Genomic DNA, 22,560 nt, shown 5'->3' with positions numbered 1-22,560 from the left:
TCTGCTGGCTTGGTTTACATTTGCTTTTCAGATACCTCTAGGGAAAGAATAGGGGGCGGGATTCAGAACAGTAATCAGTTTTGATTGATGTTACCTAGACGTAAGTTTTTCTTCCCAACATCAAGTCAGCTTTCCTAGAACATAATCAGAGGAAACTCCATGTTGATTTCTCAGCTTATTGAGGGGTGTATACTTTGAATAAGAATCACAGAGAAAGGGGATGGTGAAATCCCCATAGGTTAATTATTATAGATTTTCAGAAGTTAATAATTTCACTCAACCAAGAAAATAATTTTCAGGAATCATAATAGTTCTTAGGAGTTAGGGTTGATTAAAACTATGAATAATGTATAAAATGTAACATCTGGCTAGAAAGAACATGTTGGCTTAAACTCATGATTGGGCATGTGTGATTAATGCAGTGTTCTTTTTCTAGCATTGACTTTTAGTTTTGGAAGGAGAATGCCTCTGGAGGGTTAAAGAGTAGGTCAAAAAATAAAGTAAAAACAAATACACTTACATCTATTTTGTGCTCCTGATAATTAGGTTGTTAATGGGTTTGTATAGCATAGTTTGATGTGTCAGAATAACCAAGATTATATTGAACTGACAAACAGTTCCCAAAAATTAGTGGCCTAAAACCAAGAAACAAAAGATGTGCTCGTGTTTAGCTCTTGCCATGTGTTAATATCATAAAGGAGTCTGGGATGTGTGCTATATGTTCACCTGAACAACTCCATAAGCAAAATGCAAGGCAACTGATTCTTGTAGTGAGAGAAAGGAGAGAATGCTTTAGAAACCTTGTAGTAAGATCTGTTTGCTGGAAGTCACACGCAACACTATCTACTAGTTTTAGTTTTGCCACTAATTATTCTCATGTTCTTAGCATTGGCAAGGTGGTATAGAAGTGTAGTTTTCCCATTGACCATAAGGGGAAAAAAAGAAACAAACTTAGAAAAACATCAGATATCTCTACCACATCAGAAGAATGAACTGTTTCTTTAAACAAAAGCCCAAGCACATATCCTTGATGGACATGGCGTATCTATAGAGCTGCCCATTCTGAGCTCACATGCTGAATCCCCCCACTTACCCCAAGCTGCCTAGTAAGCTTTGCAAACACTGATAATACTTCTCTGGTCAAAACTCTATTGAGAATCATCAGCAGTGTAACCTGCAAGTTGTCAATCATTTCTATGTCTAATTTTATTCTTGCTGAATGTGATGCACATTCATTTTATTCTTGGTGGACAAAAACAACAACTGGCAACATGAATGCTAGTTCAAGAATTACATCACGATTTTCTGTGGAATGTGTATTAATTGTAGTACCTGTCCTTTCGCAAGCCTAAAACTGATTTTGTTTTTCCACGATGATTCTGTTTTTTGAAAATCAATAGAACAGTTAGGTATTCTTTAGGGATTCCTGCATTTCTTTTGCCTTAAATATGAGAGAATAGATCAGCTATGCTGTGTGTTTAGTTTCATGGAAGAATCATATTTAAGGCAAGAGAAGTGTAGGCAACTCTAAAGAATATGTAGCTGTTCTTTGAATATAAAAAGCCAAGAACATTTTGTGCCTTTCATGTTGCTTAATCCTGACCATGTAACCAAATTAGTTGAGAAGATTAAAATACCTAAATTTGTTTTTGTGATGTAGCAGATAAGCCACTGCCTGCAACACAAGTATCCCATATGGGTGTTGCTTCATTTCTGATTCAGCTTCCCGCTAATGGCCTGGGAAAGCAGCAGAGGATGTTCCAGATTCTGACTTTGGCCTGGCCTACCCCTGGCCGATGTAGCCACTTCGGAAATGAACCAGTGGACAGAAGTGTTTCTCTCTCTCTCTCTCTCTGACTTTCAAAGAAGTAACCTAGAAAGTGTGCATAAATTCATGATCCCTACTTTCAGATTTTCAAATTTAGGAGCAATGAGACCCAAGTATCTGTGTATCTATATTTGTATTGAAATCTGAACAGGTGATTCTGATGGGCAGCCAGAAATGAGAGCTGAAGTTTATTTAACAAAATATTATTTAACAGAAGCCTAGGTATTTTGAAATTTTTTTGAAATAATTACTCAAGTATCGTATTTCAACATCTTTCAATTTTAAGAATAAAGCCATCAATTTAGTAGAACACAATCCATTCTTATAATGTTTCTGATTTGTTTCTTACATGAAAAACAAATTCTCAATTTTTAGAGTATTTTGGAATGCTGTCCATGTCTGTGTGTTTCATATTCTAGTTTGCATGTCAATTGAGTGTGGAACATGTCAATTATGAGTATACTAAGTAATGTTATGTTTAACACTTATAGATCCTATTGCAATAATTTTCCCAATGCATGATTCTCCAAACTGGTGGATAAAATGTTATGAACAATCGATATGCATGTTCAGCACCTTTCTACAAACTTTTGCAATAAGCCATGAAGGGTCTGCCTTAAGTTAGGTATTTTGAGATTGAGTATTAGAGTTAAAATGATTCTTAGGGAAAATGAGAAGGAGGCTCCAATTGTAAAGTCAGTAATTATAAGAATTCATGTACAAGTAACTTGATCTTGTGCCCTTGAAAGGATATTTAGATTACCGTGTTTAAAGTTGCCAGACACAGGTATGTGAATTTGAAAGACTGCATATCATTCTGTTGCCCATTATTCAGTACAGTAGACAAAATAGACATGATATGAAAACTGTCCAATAAATATTATGCTTTTCCATCTCTAGTTTAAAATACCCAGTTTATATAGAGGAATACTTAATGGGAGTACATAATAATTAAGCCACACAATGCTGATGTAGTCAAAAAATCTCTATTTATTTCAGGAAAAAATCTATTCACAAATATTCTCCCATGAGTAGCGGGAGAGACTATCACAATAGAATGCTTTACACATGACATTTGTGATTGTTTTTGTCATGTCAAAATAACTTTTTTTAAATAGGGAAAGTGGACAGTGGTAGAACTGGGGGCAGGGAAGTGGAATGAAGTGGCTGTGGAGTGGAATTGGAATGAGCATGGCTGTGGAGTTGAGTAGGGACTATTATCATCTGAGCTCAGTTAGGTTCCTGAACTTCTTCTATGGAGGAATCATACACAGTCTGGCTAATGTGTCAAAGTTCAGAGACCTGAGGACAGGACAGTAGCTTCCCTAAGTTTGGTTAAGTTAATGTAGTAGATATTTTATTCAAATTAGTCAGAAGAAGCAAACAATTCTACTATTCATTTATGAGGCAAAAATTGAAAATTAGTGCTATCTGCATCTGACCTCATGTTAACACTGTTTTATTTGTGAGTTTTGCATAAGTCACTGGTGAAGAAAATAAGCTCCCAGAACAAAAAAGGATGGGGAGTATCATTAGCTATTGCTGTTTTCTAGAGTCAGATGGATTGATATAAAGCAGTAGAGTCTAGGTAATTTAATCTGCTAATAAATATTACTTGGATTACCTGGCCCTTCACTAAACACTTCACAGGATCACTTCATCTAAACCGTTGTGGAGGGCTTGGTGTGATGGCCTAATGGCTAAATCCCCACCTTATATGCACCTTGATCATGTATGGGTGCCAGATGTCATCCTGGCAGCTCTACTTCCCATCCAGCTCCCTGCTTGTGGTCTGGGAAAGCAGTCGAGGATGGCCCAAAGCCTTGGGACCATACACCTGAGTGGGAGAACTACTTGAACCCTCTCTTATAAGAATAATGCTAATAAAAATGTATCATCAAAACAGAAGTATAAATAAGAAGGGGATATTAACAACCAACTTAAATTTGATCAGAAGGATATTAAATCATTTGAAAAAATATTCATAAACTCTTTGAAAGTATGTAGTACTTTTTATTTATGTGCAAAAATGTTGGCTAAGTCAGTTTAAGTGCTCTTCATAATTCTACGAATGCTAAATTGTGTGAAATGTAATACATTCTTTAAGAAAAAAGTTATTTTTAAAAAATACAAGAATATTTTTCCATTATCCCAAAGTTTCAGATTTTTAATGTATTAGTAGGTTATGGACTTCATATGAGAGAACATTTTCTCAGTATTAAATGCCACCATTAGATTTAACATTGAGGAAAGGAAATTGGGCCTGTATAATTTCAAACTGATTTATAGTTTGTGTTCTAGTATGTAATGACTGAATGAGATGGAGACAAGGATGAGCAAGACCCTAAGGCTGAGATTTTCACAAACACATGGCTGTGGGGAAATTAACCTCCCAAGTGAACTTCTAGAATCTCTTGCATTTAAAAATGATGGCAAGCTCTGTTCTTTTCCTTTGGATCATGCTGCTAGATCATACTCAGAATTTCTGTTGGCATTTAGAGTGGACATTAAAAGATTCAGCTTATGTGCAAGTAGGCATATCCTATCTAGTATGCACAGATTGCTTTTAGAAATCAGTGTGTGGTTTTAAACTGTTTCAATTACAAATTTAATAGAAATAAAAGTATGTCTAGGACTTTCCACTAACTTATGAAGAGTAATCTGTGATTTCAGGACATGTGGTCAATACTGAATGGCAGAGTTTGGAACTGCAGGAGAATCTAGACGTCTTAGAATCAAATCTCCCACACAAAGCAGGGGTTCCCTTATAAGAAATTCTTATTAGCTGGTCATCCAAGTTCTACTTGAATATCTTTAGATTTGGCAATCTCATTTCAGGGACAGATATGCCATTTTTAATTTTTTTAAATTTATTTATTTTTATTACAAAGTCAGACATACAGAGAGGAGGAGAGACAGAGTGGAAGATCTTGTGTCCATGATTCACTCCCCATGTGAGCGCAGTGGCCAGAGCTGCGCTGATCCGAAGCCAGGAGCCAGGAACTTCCTCCAGGTCTCCCACATGGGTGCAGGGTCCCAAGGCTTTGGGCCGTCCTCTACTGCTTTCCCAGGTTCAAGCAGGGAGCTGGATGGGAAGCAGGACTATAAGGATTAGAACTGGTGCCCATATGGGATTCTGGTGCATTCAAGGCGAGGAGTTTAGCCACTAGGCCACTGCACCGGGCCCAGATATGCTATTTTTAAAATAACCTTAACTGTTGAACATTTTTTCAGATGGAACTGAGAAATAACCACCTAAAGAAAGATAAGTACTTGATTTGCAACTTTGCTTTGAAAATCTAAATACAAGCAAACATGGAAAATTAAATGATCTTTAAATTTAATACCAGCTCTGGTGGGGGCAGAATTTATTCTAGTCTCAGTCATTATTCCATAACTGGTAATACTGCCTCTTTGAAAAGCCACAATTTTTGTAACATAGGTTTTTCTTGTCATGTTGGTTAGTTAATAAATTATATGGGGAAAGTGTGAATATGGGTCCAAGAGTATGTGTTGTCACCTTTAGCACATGCTTCTAGATGTCAGGTTCTTGTTTTCATTACCTTTTCTGCTATTTTTAGAGCTTTCTGTAATTTTGTCTGGTTTCATGGAATTCCTATTAACTCCACATTTCAACTGTGTATAAACCAGTTTTGATGTCTAATTCCTTTACTTTGCAGAAATATGTACTTTTTGATTTCTTCTGTCATATTTTGGCTGATTTCCTCATTAAATGAGTCATAGCATATTCTTAAACATGTTTTTATTTTTACTTTCAGATACATAATAGTCATTATCTTTTCCTGAAAAGTATCTTTCAATAGTTTGGGAGTTTTTTTTTTTTAATCAAGATGCCAAATGCAATCCTTTTCTAGAGTTTGATATATTTACTTATCAGAAGGCGGCACCTCAATGGGTGTTTAAACACAGCTGTTACTTTGCTTCCATGCCATAAGTAAATCCTAAGTGGCAACAGAATTTTGTCAACTCTGTTTTTCTCGTATTTATTTTCCACTCAACTGATTTTGTGTTTGGTTTATTTTCAGTCAATAAATTATTTCCAGTTGTTGGCAGGGGAGCTTGGGAATTTGGCTTTATCATCTAGCAATTTGGTAAAGTTACTACCCTTCATTGGCAAGAGGAGGTGGAAATTTGGATTCAGTGCCTTATCATTTCCTAAACTCTGTGAGCACATTAATGGTTTATAGTGATCTTATCTCTGTTGGATGTGAAGCAATAGAGACACAGGCTTGTTGGTTTTTTGTTTGCCTCATTTGTGTACTTTGAGCTTAAGCATGCCAATCAGTATATGAGTTGAGTTTTGTAGTTTGTATTTATGCTTGGCAAATGGCTGAAATTTGAGATTTGTGGTTAATAACTTAGTGTGTCTCTGTACTCATAGGTCTATAATTCTGAAGGGCTTTTTATTTCATTGTGTGACTGTATAATATTTTCCTTCATCTGTGTCATTACCAACTATACTACAAAATATCTAACAGTAGCTAATTATTATTCATTTAAACAATTGCTTTTATATGTAGAACCTTCTTAACGTTCCACCTAATTAAAGAAACTGAACTTTTACTGATTGCAATATACTAAAAAGATATTTAAAAAGGAACCAAATAGGAATTGAACTTGAAGCATACAGTAAGTGAATTACAATAATTTTCTGAAGGGCTTTGGCAACAGACTTGACCAAGGAGAAGAATCAATGAACTTCAAGACGGGTAATTTAAAATTATTGGATCAGTGGAGCAGAAAAGTAAAATTACAAAGAAATGTAAAGAGAGCAGATGGAATGTGGCATACCATTATGAGTACTAAGGTTCACATTATGGAAACCTTAGGAGAGGAACAGTTGAAGGGACAGAGCCTGTTTCAGAATATAATAGCTGAAAAATCTTAATCTAAGAAAAGGAATGAACATACAACTTTAAGAAATGTAGCTAATTCCAACTTAGAATAAACCGCAAAGACTCCAGATGAAACATAGCATAATTAAATTGTTAAAACTTGTCGACAAAATGATCTTATAATTAGCAAGCACAGGACCAACCATGTGGCATAAATAACAGTTACAGCCTCTACTTGTGACGCCAGCATCCCATTTGGGTGCAGGTTTGTGTCCTAGATGCTCCACTTCAGTGCATCTCCTTGCTAGTGGTCAGGGTAAAGTAGCAGAAGATGGTCCATGTGATTACATAGCTGACACCCACATGGGAGATTGGATGAAGCTCCTGACTCTTGGCCTTGGACTAAAGTAAATTAGCAGTTGGATGAGCACTATCACCTCTTCAAAATAAATTAGTAGATCTTGAAAAACAGCAAGCAAAAATGAATCATCACATGCATGGTAGTTCCTATATCAGCATATTTCTTAGCAGAAACCTTGCAAAGCAGAAGGGAGTGGGTTGATAGACTTAAACTGCTAAAGGAAAGAAAAAGAAACTTGTCATACAAGAATATTATATCTGGATAAACTGTCCTTCAAAACTGAGGGAGAAATTAAGGCTTTACCAGATAAGCAAAAGCTGTAGAAATTAATCACCACTACACATGCCTTTCATGAAATGCTTACAGGTATCCTTTAAATTGAAGTAAAAGGATGCTGTATGGCAACGTGACATTTATCAAAATATAAAGTGTTATTGAGAAGGTAAAAATACAGATAAATATTAGACCCTGTAAGAGTCCAACATTAGTATGTAAATGAATTCTAAGGTAGAATTTAAAAGACAAAAACATAATAAATAACTGTAAATCCATGCTAATAGACACACAATAACAGATATGTAATTTGCGAGGCTGGTGCTGTGATGCAACAGATTAACCTTTCTCCTAAAATACCACCATCCCATATTGGAGTGCCAGTCCAATTCACTTCTTGTCCAGCTCCCTGTCTGTTGGAAAGCATGGGGTGATGGCCCAGGTACTTCAGCCTCTGCCCAAGTGGGATATCCAGATGGAGTTCCTGATTTAATCCTCTATAGGAGTCCATTGTAGCCATTTGGGTAGTGAAAGATCTCTGTCTTTGCATCTGTTTCTCCTTTCCTTCCTCCTTTCTCTTCTCCTTCTCTCCAGCTTTCAAATACATAAAAATAATTTGTACCATCAATAACATAAAATATGTATATGTGGGGTCCACAGATATGTAAAAGGGCAGAACATTTGTATGTAAAAGGGCAGAATATTTGTATGTAATTCAGGTGATTTTAACAACACTGTTATAATTGTGCAACCTGTGTGATAATTGCAAAGAAAATACATGGCATAGGTAGTATATATATGCTCTGCTTATGCCATGTGCCAATTGTTCTCACTGCATGAGTAGAAATAAAATCTTAAAGGAGGTATTCATTTTTATATCTGTATGAGTCATAGTTTTGCATTTTTTTTCCTGGAAATTACTTTTATCCAAGCACTATTCAAGGCTCCCTTTTATTCCTGGATATGTGAAGTCATACTAAATACACATATTCTTAGGGAAAATATTGCCTTTTCTCCATCTTGTTTAAAGTTGAACATTGATAATATTGTGTGACCATATGTTGCGTTGTCCAACACTTTTTTGTGATAATACAACTTTATCCATAATGACAAAGTGGATAGTCACCATTGCCCCTGAGAAACTGAGTTGGTTTTATTTAATTTAAACATAAGTAGTAATATGTCGATATAATGAATATTTCTAAGTAATGAGACACATAGATACTGCGTAAGGCAGAAGAAACAGACCTGGACTGTAAACAGCCTTTGCTGTATTCCACTAGAAACTTCTGAAACATTTGAATTTACTAAACAAAAAATGGAGTCTTTTGGAAGGCATCCTTTACAAATCATGATTTATAAAACATTTTCCTATGTAATTCTTAATAATTTTGCCCAGAACTTTTAATTCTTTACAATACATTGTAACAACCACATTTCAAATTTAAAACAACTGAATATATTAGTTTAATTTAAGCTAATAGCTTTTCTTGGGAACCCAAATGAGTTTTAAATGTCTTAGAATGTTTTTTGTTTGCTTGTTTATAAAATTATGACATGTTACACTCCCTTGCTAGTGAACTAAATGATGCAGGAAATGTAATATTAGCAGAGGCTATAAATATGGAATTTCAGTTTTACATTAAAAATATGAACAAGTGGATTATTAAAAGTCAGCCAGCAATTATCCAGCAGTCCAAATTTCAGTCATTCTGGAAGATAACTATGTATAAAATGCAGAAATACAGAAAAAATGAAAAGGAGAAACCAAAATTTTACAGCTCTGTTTCTAATTATTGTATCACTTAGAACTGGATGAAGAATTAGGGCATATATTGTTTTCTTGTTTCACAATCTAAGGCAATTTCACAGAGTGCCTGTGTTGGAATGTATACTGTGACTAATCTCTTTCATATACATGCTTTAATTCTGGAATTGAACAAATATGTATTATTTGGCCTTTTATCAGTGATCATAAAATGTGCTTTATCAGTCAAACTTGGGATCAATGGCAAAGGACAAAAGGTATGATTTTCACAAATTTTTTGTTAATGTTACATTTCCTCCATCATTAAGATGATCATGGATGAAATGCATCACTAACAAGGGAGTAACATTATATTTTTATAAACAACCGAACAAAAACACTCTAAGACATTTAGAACACTTATCTTGCATCTTTATAAATTCCCACAAAGTTCTTGTGTTTGCCTAATATGATTATATGCCAATTGGTGAGTAGATTTTGATCCAAAATAAGTCTTTTTTTGCTTTATACATTATCCAAACTCAGGTATTCCAATACAGCCATATAAAGCAGATTAAAACTAATTTATTCTATCAGTGTGATTCCCTCTCTTGCATGTTCTTATTTTTTCTCTCTCTGGCCTTGAAATAAATATAAATAAACTTTAAATACTAAGCATTGACTTCAAGGTGCTTTGCATCATAATACCTTATTGCTTAGTTCGATTTTCACGAGCTTCTTGAGGGTGTGTGTGTGTGTGTGTGTGTGTGTATTTTTATTGTTCATTTAGTTTGGTAGTGAATCAGCCTGTCACGTCTGATGTGAGTTGAAAGTTATGGAGAAAAAAATCTCTCTGAAATATGAATAGGGTAGAGAGTAGGGTCATTGGAGCCAGGTCTCTCTAAAAAGAAATCTTTTGGGTCCAGCATGGTGACCTAGTGGCTAAAGTCTTCACTTTGAATGTACCGGGATCATAAATGGGTGCCGGTTCTAATCCTGACAGACCTGCTTCCCATCCAGCTCCCTGCTTGTGGCCTGGGAAAGCAGCTGAGGTTGGCCCAAAGCCTTGGGACCCTGCACCCATGTGGGAGACCTGCAAGAGCTCCTGGCTTCTGGCTTCAGATTGGTGCAGTTCTGGCTCTTGTGGCCGCTTGGGGAGTGAATCAGCAGGCGGAAGACCTTCCTCTCTGTCTCTCTTCCTCTTTCTCTCTCTCTCTCTATATATATATACATATATCTGACTATGCAATAAAAATAAATAAACAAAAAAGAACTCTTTTTTTTAAAAGAATTTTTGTTTTGCTTTGTTTTATATCAATTTTTTATGCTAAGTTCCGTAGGTTCAGGGATTTCCTTCCCCTCTGCAATCCCTCTCCCCCGCCGAGTTCCCCCATATTATTACAATAGTATAGTCCTTCAAAAGCAGTCAAGTCTTTGAAAACGTTCTGCTGTTTGTGTGTGTCCTGACATTGTTGGTATAGACAATGGTAGAAAGTCCAGCATCCTATTGTCAAAATATATTTAACAGTTTCATTGGGTGTCCATCTTTGACTCGGGAGTAGAGTTGCATACGGCAATTTATTTTCACTTCTGTGGTAAACATGCATGTACATATATTCATTTGGAAGAAGTGTATAATACAGACAATCATAACAAAAAGTTAAGAGCTTTCATTTTTAAATTTCCCTAAAATATGTGAAGTAAGAAATTAGATTCTTGTGATTTTCATTCGTTTCTGTCAAATCTGTGGCTGTTTTACTTAGTTTATGGATGTTTATGTGAGTGAGGAATGGATAAGTTTTATCATTAAAGAGTTTAATCTGAGTGATTAATTTGAAGGATATAACTTCAGAACAGTGAATTTAATTTTAAATAATATATGACTCATTGTTTAGTGCGTAACTAAGCACCATGTAGTCACCATGCAGCTTAAGTAGTTAAACACTGGCTAGTCAAATCCCTTCACATGTTCTCTATTCTCCCCCAGAAGAAAAAATATGTGGCAATAATCATCCCATGCATTTTTATTCCTTTTAAATGCTTAGGTATGTATACTCAAGAGGTATGTACTTTGATTTTGTGGTTTTGAACTCTGTGGAAATGGTATGATGGAGTATATATTCTGCAATGCATGTTTGGTTAGTTGTGCTTCATAATTTGTTGAAGTGGATAAGCGTAACTGCACTTCATGCTTTTCACTGGTACATACTGTTCCACAATTTAGTCTACATTGTCAAGGTTTTTCCTGCCCAGGAAGGAATTTAGTGAAAAACACAAGTTGGAAAATATTCTGATTTTTCTGATTACCATCAGGGTTATGAAACTAAGTTCACTCAGTATTTGCAAGGAAAAAGAAATATCCATATGTCATGTAAATACAGCAAACTTCTTTATCACTTTGCATCAGTAAGTTTAAAAGAAAGAAAGAAAACACACTGATTCAGTATTAAGATGTTATTATCTCGGTTCTGCCAAATTTTGAGGTGATATGTAAGAAAACTAAAAGCATAAGTACTGATTAGTGATTTGCGGTGTAAGACTTGCAGGTTAGCTTGTGGATTGCTAGTGAGGTTCTCGTCTCAGTTGTAATGAAATGACTCAGAGTGATGTGCCTAAGAACTATGTCTATTGAGTTATGTCATCTTAGCAGACCACAAACTGGTGAAAAACATCAAGTTAAGCTTAATAATATCTCAGAAAAGCTCATCCTTTGGGCAGGTAGCAAAACAGTGCCGAAAAAGTCGCTGACCATGTGGCCCGACCTTCATTTTATACTTAACCTGTAGAAAATATAATGTGTATGGCAAGTATATTTGCTACTATCTCTGGTGTGCTGTACATGGTCTTGTCATGACAGGGGTAGAAAGTCAGACAGTAATGTACATAAAATTGCTAAAATTAGTACATTGTAGCAAGAACCTTTACCCTTCCTCCATGTTTCTTCACAAATGGAAGAAATATTAGAGAGAGAAGTTTGAGATGATCACAGATTTGAGTCATGGACATTCAAGTATGCTATCCTTTGGACAAAAATTCTTTTTTTTTTTTTTAACAGTTTTTGTCTTTCTTATTGGTGAATGTCCTCGATTTTCTTTGAAATACTTCCTGATTTTCCCATCACTAATATAACACTAGGTATTTTTTATTGCATTATACTGTTACTAGAACTTATTTTTTCCTTTGTTCTCCAATCTGTTTTAAGTGATAGTCATTATCCTATAATTGAAAAGAAATCAGAACTGACAACAGTTAACCAACATAGCTCTCTTAAAGCATTGTCCCCAAAGAATTTCCATTTATTTAACATTTGTCAAATGCAACCTATTGTATAAGGAGCAGAAATACTGTAGACTGAGTACCTTTTAAATTATTTTTAATAGCATTAAGACTCTTAGGTTTAAAAAGTTATTTCTGTCAAATTCAGTAGTTTCCTTTGTACAAAAAAGACTGCATCTGAATTTTTGTATTTCAGTGTGTTCTTAGTTAAATAAGAAGTTACAGAATAATATATTTATAATATTAGACTCTACCAATAAGACTTATGATTTTGTAATTTTTCTTCCCTATAGATATTAGAGTATAAATTGGAGTAAAAGTGCTTTCAATTCATAATATTCAGATAGTAAATCTGTATTCAAATATGAATATATATTGGAGATTCCCTAAGTGTAAGTTTAAACTGAATATATGATTTGCTGAAAAGAAGAACCAAATTTTAATAATGAAAAGTTATAAACACAAAATTATATTTGAAATTTTGACACAGTATTTGTGAATTTGAAAGGCTAGTTTAGAAATTAGCAAACTGGAACGATATGGAATGAAGCACTTTCTTTTATTTTCCTTGAAGATATTTTTGCATTCCTGTCCTCTCCTCACATCTTTCAAGTTACTAAGCAGGTTGCCTAAGGAAGAAGTCATTTCTAGAGAAATTACAATAACTTCTTTAGGGGCTTTCATACCTGGCTTCAGTTTTTCCCACCTTTGCTAATAGATTCACCCTCTTTGTTCACCTTTCTAAAGGAGGCTTTGTAAGGAAGATTTCATACAGAGAATTTACAATATCTAGTGACGTCTGACTCTTTTCCTTCCCTCTCCCCTTAGGTTAGACACTTCCTTACTGAAAGAAGCCTTTTGTCACCATCTGTTATGCTCCTTTCCCACTGTTATAAATCATCTATGTTAAATAGGACAGATTATATTAGGAATCTAGTTCCATTGCCATGGTACTTGAATTCAAATGTGGGTGGGGTTTTTCTGCCTCCTAATCTCTATAAGCTCTGATAGTTGCTTCAGGAGAACCTGTCTTTTTGTTGCTTTGTTCAGTTGTTAAACTACAATACTTTTATTTGTGCATTGGCTTTGTCACTGTTAAGTTACTTTGAATTTCCACAGTGATATGGGTGATTTTTGATACAGAGCAACTTGTTTTACTTAATATTTAGGTTTATTTCTGTGAAGTGACTCACTATATTACAATTTCTCAAACACTTAGAGTGCAAAGGCAAATTGTAGTGGATAACTTTTCATTACTGATTTCAGACCTTGTGATATAGTATAGACTTATTATTATTATTTTTTTGACTGAGGAAACATTTTTTACTTTATTATTGCCTTGCTAATTCAGGCGTGTTTTCAATTTAACTCAACACTTCTGAACATTTTTGTTTGACGTCATATTTAACAGGTTTCAGAATGTTATTGAATTATGGCTGATTAATGGACAAACCATTAGGGAGTTCATACCTATCCATTTTAGTGATATTATAAATAAATCCCTCACAGGAGATATTAAGTGATGTGAAAATTGCTCCTCAAAGTTCAAGAAGTCTAGTGTCTCAATTAAGCAACGAATAATTATTGTGTCCTCATGGAAAAGATGGTGATAGCTCTTTTATGAATGAGTGACAGTATTACATTTTGTAATTAATAACATGAAGACAGGTGACAATGTTTTGACAGTCAGTGCTCCTTCATGACATATAGCATTACTTCTATACACAAAAGCGTGGTGCTTGCCTACATTAACAACCCTGGCCAGCGGCGGGGGGTGATACATATAACCAATTCAAAAATGCCTAATAAAAATTAGTATTGTCAGTTAAATCTGAAATTTTGATCTGTGTATACCATACAGAAATACTAAATCAAGCTAACGAATAAAATGTAAATCTTGGCTTATTTAAATCCATTTTCTTTACCTGTGAAAAGATATTGCTAACAATCCTGGTAATTAGGAAGCAAGACAAGCCTCCCAGTGTAGTCTCTGGGGATATTTGATCCCTTGATTCCATTCATTCATTACTGTGCCCGTTGTAATTATTTATTCAACAAGAGCTTACCAAGTGTCTAAATCAGGCACTGATCTATGTCATTGAATAAGTCAGATATGATTTTTTTAAAGCATGAAACTAATTTAAAAACCATACAATTGCTTGACTTGCTCAAATTGTAGATTTTAATGAGTTCAAGAATTACACAGCCATCAGCACAAATGCTTTTGGAACATTTTCTTTACACCCTTAACAGTCACTTTGAATCCCACCTCCCTTCAGCCCTTGGCAGCCAACACTTTGGTTTTTACAGCTGTGAATTTGGCCTGAATTTTACATATGATTGGAACCATATAATAGGTGGTCTATTGTTTCTGGCCTGTTTCCCTTACCTTGGTTAATGTAATCCAAGGTAATATAATATAATCCTTTTTTTTCTTTTTGTAGATTAATACATCTTTGTGTAGATACAACACGTTTCTGTTTATGCTTTTATCAGTGAATGGTCATTTTGGGCTGTGTCCTCATTTTTGGCTATGATGAGTAGCATTGCTGTGAAATCTATGTCTAAGACTTTATGTAGTTTCCCCAAGGTTTAATCATAGTAGTTCATGAGGATGCCAATTTACGTCCTTGCCAATAGCTGATATTGTCTTTTTGCTTTTTGATTGTATATCTCCTAGTGAGTATGAAATACTGTCATTATATTTACTTACATTTTCAATGACTAATAATGTTGCTCAATTTCTTATTGACCATTTGTGTACCTTCTCTAGGGATAAATCTTCATTTCCTATGGCCATTCTAAGCTTGATGTATTTTTCTCTTGTTTAATTATAAAATTTCTTTCAACATACTATATATAAGTCCCCTATATATGATTTGAATATTTTCATTCATTCTGAGGTTGTCTTTCACTGTTTGGGCAGTGTTCTTTGACATTTTGTTGAACTCAAATTTATCTTTTTGCCTCTTTTTCATAAGTAGGCATAGTATAACCCAAGGTTGTAAAGATTTTACCTATATTTTCTCCTAAAAGTTTTATAGTTTCAGCTGTTAAATTTATATTTGTGGTTGCAGTTAAGATCATGTTTCTTTATGCTGTGAAAGGAAGGAGTTTCATTTTCTTGTGGGTACTCATTTTTCCTGGCTTCATAACAATAATAATATAGTGAAAAAGACAAAGGTGCCTCAATACTTCTATATTAATGAAAGTGACCCAAGATTGGTTTTATAATGTGGGAACAGTATTAGGCCCTGGCAGACTGCTTTTCTCCAAAGTTCCCAGATAGTTATGCTCATAGTAGACCTAGGAAATTTTGAATAGGTAGAGTTAGACAACTACTTAATCAACAATTTCCAGTGTCTTCCCAAACTGTGTGTGTGCTTTATTCTCACCTGACTTTATTGCTGTCTAGTGCAGGAAGTTGTAACTTCTATGTTGTATCGAAAAGATCCAGTCATAAATTGGAAAATGCCACATAGAGTTGCTAATCCTGAGTTTTTAATTCCCATGAGAACTCAAGCGCAGGGCTACATTAGAGTCAGGTATTCATTCAGCTCTTAGATGCAGCTGCTATGGCTAATGGGTCTACCTTGTAGTGGACTTAGTGGATCTGGGCTGCTCTCAGAGAAGAGGGCTGAGGCTGGCCAGTACTAAAGACTTCTACAGATTTACAATTGTCCTGCTGTCTAATTTCAGGGTAGTTTGGAAATCTTTTATCCTAAATTGTGAATTTTTAAAAGATTTATTTATTTTTATTACAAAGTCAGATAGAGAGGAGGAGAGACAGAGAGGAAGATCTTCCGTTCCATGATTCACTCACCAAGTGAGTTGCAACAGCCATGCTGTGCCGATCCGAAGCCGGGAACCAGGAACCTTTTCTGGGTCTCCCACACGGGTATAGGGTCCCAAAGCTTTGGGCCGTCCTCCATTGCTTTCCCAGGCCACAAGCAGGGAGCTGGATGGGAAGTGGAGCTGCTGGGATTAGAACCGGTTCCCATATGGGATCCTGGTGCGTTCAAGGCAGGGCTTTAGCTGCTAGGCCAAGCTGCTGGCCCTTACATTGTGAATTTCTAATGGCATGGTAATAAGTAAGAGGCAGTTAAATGACTGCTGCTGAACGATTCCAGGCTGAAGAGTGAGAAACAGAGTTTTTCATGATTACCAGCTAATCTCAGGTTTTATGTTTAACAACACTGTATGGATTTTGTGTGATCAGTAAATACATCTATTGGAACACAGGTGGTCCTAGTACAAACTCTATGGAGTGCATAGACCCTGTTAAGATACAATGCTTTTACAGAGGCTTTCTCATTTTTAGACTGAGGGCGCGTCTATAAAGACATTTAATCATTTGTTTCTAGAACAAAGTATAGGTATGGAATCATTGATAGTTTTCTCCTCTTTCCCTGACTTCCTACCACCAGAAAAGATTTGCTGTGATTTACATATAAATAACTAATTATAATAGGGCCATTAAATTAAGAACAAGAGCCTGATGATGGGAAGAGAACACAGTTTTGCTTTGTTTTTTCTTTGTTTGACAAAGTCAAACTACAAGGTTTCTGGCAAAAAATAGAAACAATTGGCTTTTAATTTATAAAGATGGAAAATAACATTGTTAGAAGAGAGAAAATGGTTTTCATAGTATTAATACCATCTTTGATGATGTACAGTGACTTAAAAGAAATAGTATGCTACAGTAGGCAATGTTGGAAAAGCATTAAATGATAACATTTTTCTATGAGTATTAAATTTGAGCCTCAGCACACTGGACACTTCCTTGTGTTTAAATAGTTCTTATAGCAGTATTCCACTTTCAGTTATCAAAATCTGTACTGCTATGGCAAAATACTGTACATTCAGTGGCTTAAAAACCACACTAATTTGTTATCTTACTGTTGTGGAGGTCCAGTGTATAAAATGCGTGTTAGGATGCTAAAATCAACATCTCAGAAGGATGAAATTCTTCTGTAGATTTTATGGGGAAATTATGTGATGCAGAACTCCCCACAAACTGCTCAGAAGAATGCTCGGGAGTTATGGAAAGCCACGGGTGGTAAAGGAAAGTGTTTGTAGCAGATTGCAGTGCAGCAACCCAGGCACCTATTACTTAATTCTTGGGTTCCTTTAGGAACCAGGAAGAGTCTCTTGTTTCATGTTTTTAAATTTTATATTAATATTAAGAGAACATAATCCATGTATTTCATAGGTGCAGTTCTAAGATAACCACAACTAACCACCACCTTTTTCTCTCTGCTTTTCCCTCCCTCCCTCCCTCCCTCCCTCCCTCCCTTCCTTCCTTCCTTCCTTCCTTCCTTCCTTCCTTCCTCAGTCCTCCCTCCCTCCCTCCCTCCCTCCCTCCCTCCCTCCCTCCCTCCCTTCCTTCCTTCCTTCCTTCCTTCCTTCCTTCCTTCCTTCCTTCCTCAATCTATCCATCCATCCTTCTTCCCTCCCTCCCTCTCTTCCTTCTTTCCTTCTTTCCTTCCTTTTTCTCTTTAATTTTTTCAAAGGCATAATTTGTGATCCATTCTATTATTACAAACTTAAATCCCCACTAATCATGTTACTCAACAACTACAAAGCAGGAAAACCACACTTTAATGAGAGTATATATTGAGTCTTATAAACAACAATTATAACACATAATATCTTATTGACCTTAGGACTGTAAAGTTTATATTTAGCTTATGCCCTACTTCCTGGTTGGTCTGCATTATTTCTGGCCTCCCTTTGATTAGGCAGCAATATTAGGTCCTTTATGGGATTTTGTTGCTGGCAGATTGGACACCAGTCTGGTGGCTGTGTGCTGTTATACTTTGCACGAGTCTAGAATGTGCGAAAAGAAACCCCTGATAATGAAACTTAACATTAAGATATTGTCTATAGAGGAAATAAACTCCGTGAATCTGATTTTTAGGTACCCTGTAGGCCACCTATACCACTCCCTCAATATAATCAGCTAATTTTAGTCACACGTTGACACAGAAGGAGGGAAAGGAAATTTTGGATTAAGGGAAAGGGTCTGAGAGACCATAGGAGATTAGGATGTGATGAATCTGGCATCTGCATTGACACGCTGCGGAGGGATATTGCTTCCTCGAGTCTCTTGAAGATGCCTGTGTTTCCTATCCTGCAGTTCCCTTCCCCCATCTCCAAAGCTACCAATGACAATCTTTACCAGTCTGTCATCTCTATTGGTTAGCTTCTGGCCCCACCTTTCTTTTATGTGTTTTATAACTACATGTGATTCATCTGGATAAACCTGGAGCATCTCTGTTATAAGGCTAACAGATTAGCACACTTACTTGTGCTACCTTAATCAGCCTTTGTCATGAAAGCTAACAAGTTCTTAGATATGAAGGATTAGCAGAAACAATTGCTCTTTTTTTTTGAAAGGGAACATTATTTTGCCTGTCACAATGACCATTTAGGATATAAATTCTCTATAAAATCTAAAAGCATTTTATTCAGATTTGGGCATGTAAGGCATTTCAGCAAGGAGCTCAAGAAATGGAATGCAAGTGTACAGCTTTGTCTAGTTGCACATAATCTAACAACTGAAATTTTACCGAAATGGATATTCATTGCTAACCTGTGTGTTTACATTTTGGAATGTTTGCTGTGTAATTTTCCTTGTCTTTGTTGGTGGTGGATCATTTCAAGCAGCACTAAGGCTTTGTTCAAGATCCAGTTAAGCAACCCGTTCTGTCTCATGTATCTACTGTCTCTGTTCCCTTACTCTTTTTGTCTAGTAGCCAATGAAGAGTAGCCAAATAACCGATTCATTGTAAGAATATTGACCTTTATATATCACTTGAAAATATACTAAGTCCATTGCACAGCACAAAGAATGTACTCTCAGTGAGCATGTAAATTGATTTGGAAATCAGCTATGCCTGTGATTTATCTGTTTATTCACTCATCATCTACTGAGCATTTACTATTGGAGATGCACTGCTGATACTTGACTCACAAAGTATCAAAATAAAGCTAGTTTCTCGGTAGGGAAACAGTATAAACCTTATCATCAAATACACTCATACGGTACAGCAAATTCGTGTGCTGTATAATCTTTTGTTGACATCCACATATTTTTTTAATTATTTATTATTTAACTTCATTAATTACATTGTATTATGTGACACAGTTTCATAGATACTTGGGTTCTCCCCCCCCCTCCCCATGCCCTCCCACCATGGTGGATTCCTCCACCTTGTTGCATAACCACAGCTCAAGTTCAGTTGAGATTCCCCCATTGCAAGCGTATACCAAACATAGAGTCCAGCATATTTTTAAAACTTAAAATGAAAGAAAAGTTCCATTCTTCATTTAAGAAATTTTCTCCTCATTTTATGCCTCACAGTGGTCAGAGGCTAGTAATTATGATGCTAGTCATCCTTTATATATTATGTAATGTATGCCTGGCCCCTTCTGCATCTATTAATGTATGCACACCTAAGTTTATATCATTCATTAATGATGCTACTTGAATCCAATATTTTGGCCGTAGACCTTCAAATTTATTCTGATAAGCTAACTAAACTGCTTCTTTTTGGAATGATTGATATTCTGTCAGCTTACCACTATGTTTATTTCTTTAAGAATGTGTAATCCTAATGGCAGAAAACATTAGTTCTGGGCCTGGTGCAGTAGCCTAGTGGCTGAAGTCCTCACCTTGCACATGCTGGGATCCTATATTGGCACGGTTCTAATCCCGGTGTCCCCGCTTCCCATCCAGCTCCCTGACTGTGGCCTTGGAAAGTAGTCAAGGACGACCCCAAAGCCTTGTGTGGGAGACCCAGAAGAGGCTCTGGTGTTATGGCTTTGGATTGGCTCAGCTCCATCTGTTGTAGCCGCATGGAGAGTGAACCAGTGGGTGGAAGATTTTCCTCTCTGTCTCTTCTCCTCTCAGTGTATCTGACTTTTAGAATTGTTTTTTAGACATATTTATCCGTAAAGTGATCAAATTTCAAATATTTCACAGTATAGATTTGGGAGTATGGTGATACACCTATCCAACATTCCCCCTGCTTGCATGTCCCACACATGCCCCTCCCTTAATTCTTTAAAAAATTTTTTCACAATGGCATACTTCGATTTATTTTACACTTGCAAGCTTTACACTCCCTTGCGTAAGTATTTCAACATGTATCAATTAGAAAAGAAGCAAAAAAACCCTGCTGTTCCTCAAGGGAATGGACAAAAATGCTAAGTAACAAATCGCAAGATGTCTATTTAGTTATGGATTCCTTTTTGTTTCTTCTGTACTCTGTGGATGAGTTGGGACACATCAGCAAAAACATGACATTTGGTTTTTTGGGACTGACTGATTTCACTAGCATGGCTGTTAATCAAGATCGTCTAGTGCCTCCCGAGTCTTTTAGGGTGTTGGATTGATGCCGAGGTAAGACTTGCCCATGTACCTGTGCCCCTGACTCCCATGCAGGTAAAGTGTGTGAATCTTGTGCTTTGCTGAGATTTGTACTTTGGTCATTTTAAAATGCTGGTAAATATTCTGATAATTTCAAGACTTTCACAAAAATTTTCTTGAAGTTTTATGTTTATCATGTTTTCTTCTGTCATATTTACCTTCATGTTTTCTTCTTCAAGTTAGTTACTGATTTACAATTCTTACTTTCCTTATTGAGGAATTTCTGGTGTTAATTATTTTCTCTCTTAGGTTAGCCCTATTTCTTGTTTCAAAAAACATACCACATATGGGGCCTGTGTATTTGTTACCATGTCTCTTACCCATTTAAGTTTAGTTTTTCTTGAAAGCATAAGTCTTATTACTTAGCTATCTTTGGCAGTTGATTATTCAACTTAAGGAAAAGGATAATGAAGATGATCTGAAATTAAAGAAAAATAGTTTGTTATAAACTATAATAAAGAGGACAAGGATAAAGAAAGTTTCTCAGACTTTAATGCTGAAAATATTTCCCTCTTAGAGTAAGGATTGACTGGTAAAAAATTACATTCTTTGATTTATACATTTTCTTGTATAACTTGCTGCTCTAAGTAATCATTGACACATAAATGTCCTTATTTAAGTTTAAATTATTTAAACTAATCTATACATAATGAATAAAAGTCTCAAATAGTTATGAAGTGAGCATTATATATTCTTGGTGATATAAAAATAATATGACTAAAGTAGTTGAATAGCAAAGGAAATTGTAAGTTTTGGGACAATGAACTGTAAACTTTATTACAATTTAAAATTACAGTCAGGAGAGTGACATTGTGGTGCAGTCAGTTCAGTGATCACCTAGAATATTAGCTTTCCGTATCTCCATGCTGGTGTGAGTCTTGGCTGCTCTACTGCTGATCTGGCTAACTCTGTTAATGTGCCTGGAAAAGTTATAGAAGATTACCTTTGTACTTGGTCCCCTGCCACCCAGGCAGGTGAGCTGGATGGAGTTCCAGGCTTTTGGCTTTAACCTGGCACAGCCCCAATTGAGAAGTCATTCCAACAGATGGAAGATCTTTCTCTGCTATTTCTTCTTTCTTTCTGTACCTCTACCTTTCAAAATAATAAATTTCAAAGAGAAGTTATACAGATGATTGATTTGAGTGGTGGAGTGACAAAGCGAGACAGAGAGCAGGAGGGAAGGAAATCTTTCATGTACTGGTCTACCCCTCCGTATGACTGCCCAGTTGGGGCTGGGCAGTGCCAAGATTAAGAGACCAGAATTCCATCTGCATCTCCCACGTTTGTTGCCAGCGCCCAAGGACTTGGGCCATCATAGCAGGAAGCTGGATCAGCACCTGAAATAGCCAGGATTTTATCACTGCTGCAACATGGGGTGACTATGTCCTCTGAAACCACTGCATCATAGCACCTCAGAGGCTGACTGTGACAAGATACGGTTGCCTCAAAATATGCCAAAGGGAAATTAAAGGGAGCAAAAAAAATCCCTTCTGTTTTAAACATTTTTTTGTGTAATTTAATATTTTCTAAAGACAATAAAAAGGGCAAATGCCTTTTTATTACACCCATCAGAGATAAAAATTTAATGATTTAAAAAGTGTGTTTATGGTTCTTAATAATTATCCCTGGTGTCAATTTTTTCATTAATTCATTACAATTAATTTATTTAAAATTATTTCCAACTTTCTGTTGAAAAGTAATGAGGTGGTAGGGATCTAGAGTATCCTACCTTAAGTTTGATCACTTAAAAAACTTAACTAAATTTTCTGTTATTTATTGGTGCCT

At 35.8% G+C, this 22,560-nt stretch overlaps 1 protein-coding gene across 1 annotated transcript in view; it reads left to right on the top strand.

Annotated features, from left to right (window-relative positions):
• IL1RAPL1 (interleukin 1 receptor accessory protein like 1) overlaps positions 1–22,560 on the top strand; it is a 1,231,223-nt gene that overhangs the window by 233,208 nt on the left and 975,455 nt on the right. The gene's annotated exons all lie outside the window — the stretch shown is intronic.

Source organism: Ochotona princeps, chromosome X (genome assembly GCF_030435755.1).
Source record: "Ochotona princeps isolate mOchPri1 chromosome X, mOchPri1.hap1, whole genome shotgun sequence".
NCBI lineage: Eukaryota > Metazoa > Chordata > Mammalia > Lagomorpha > Ochotonidae > Ochotona > Ochotona princeps.
The sequence above is the reverse complement of the archived record's forward strand: the minus strand, read 5'-3'. Positions and strand labels throughout refer to the sequence as shown.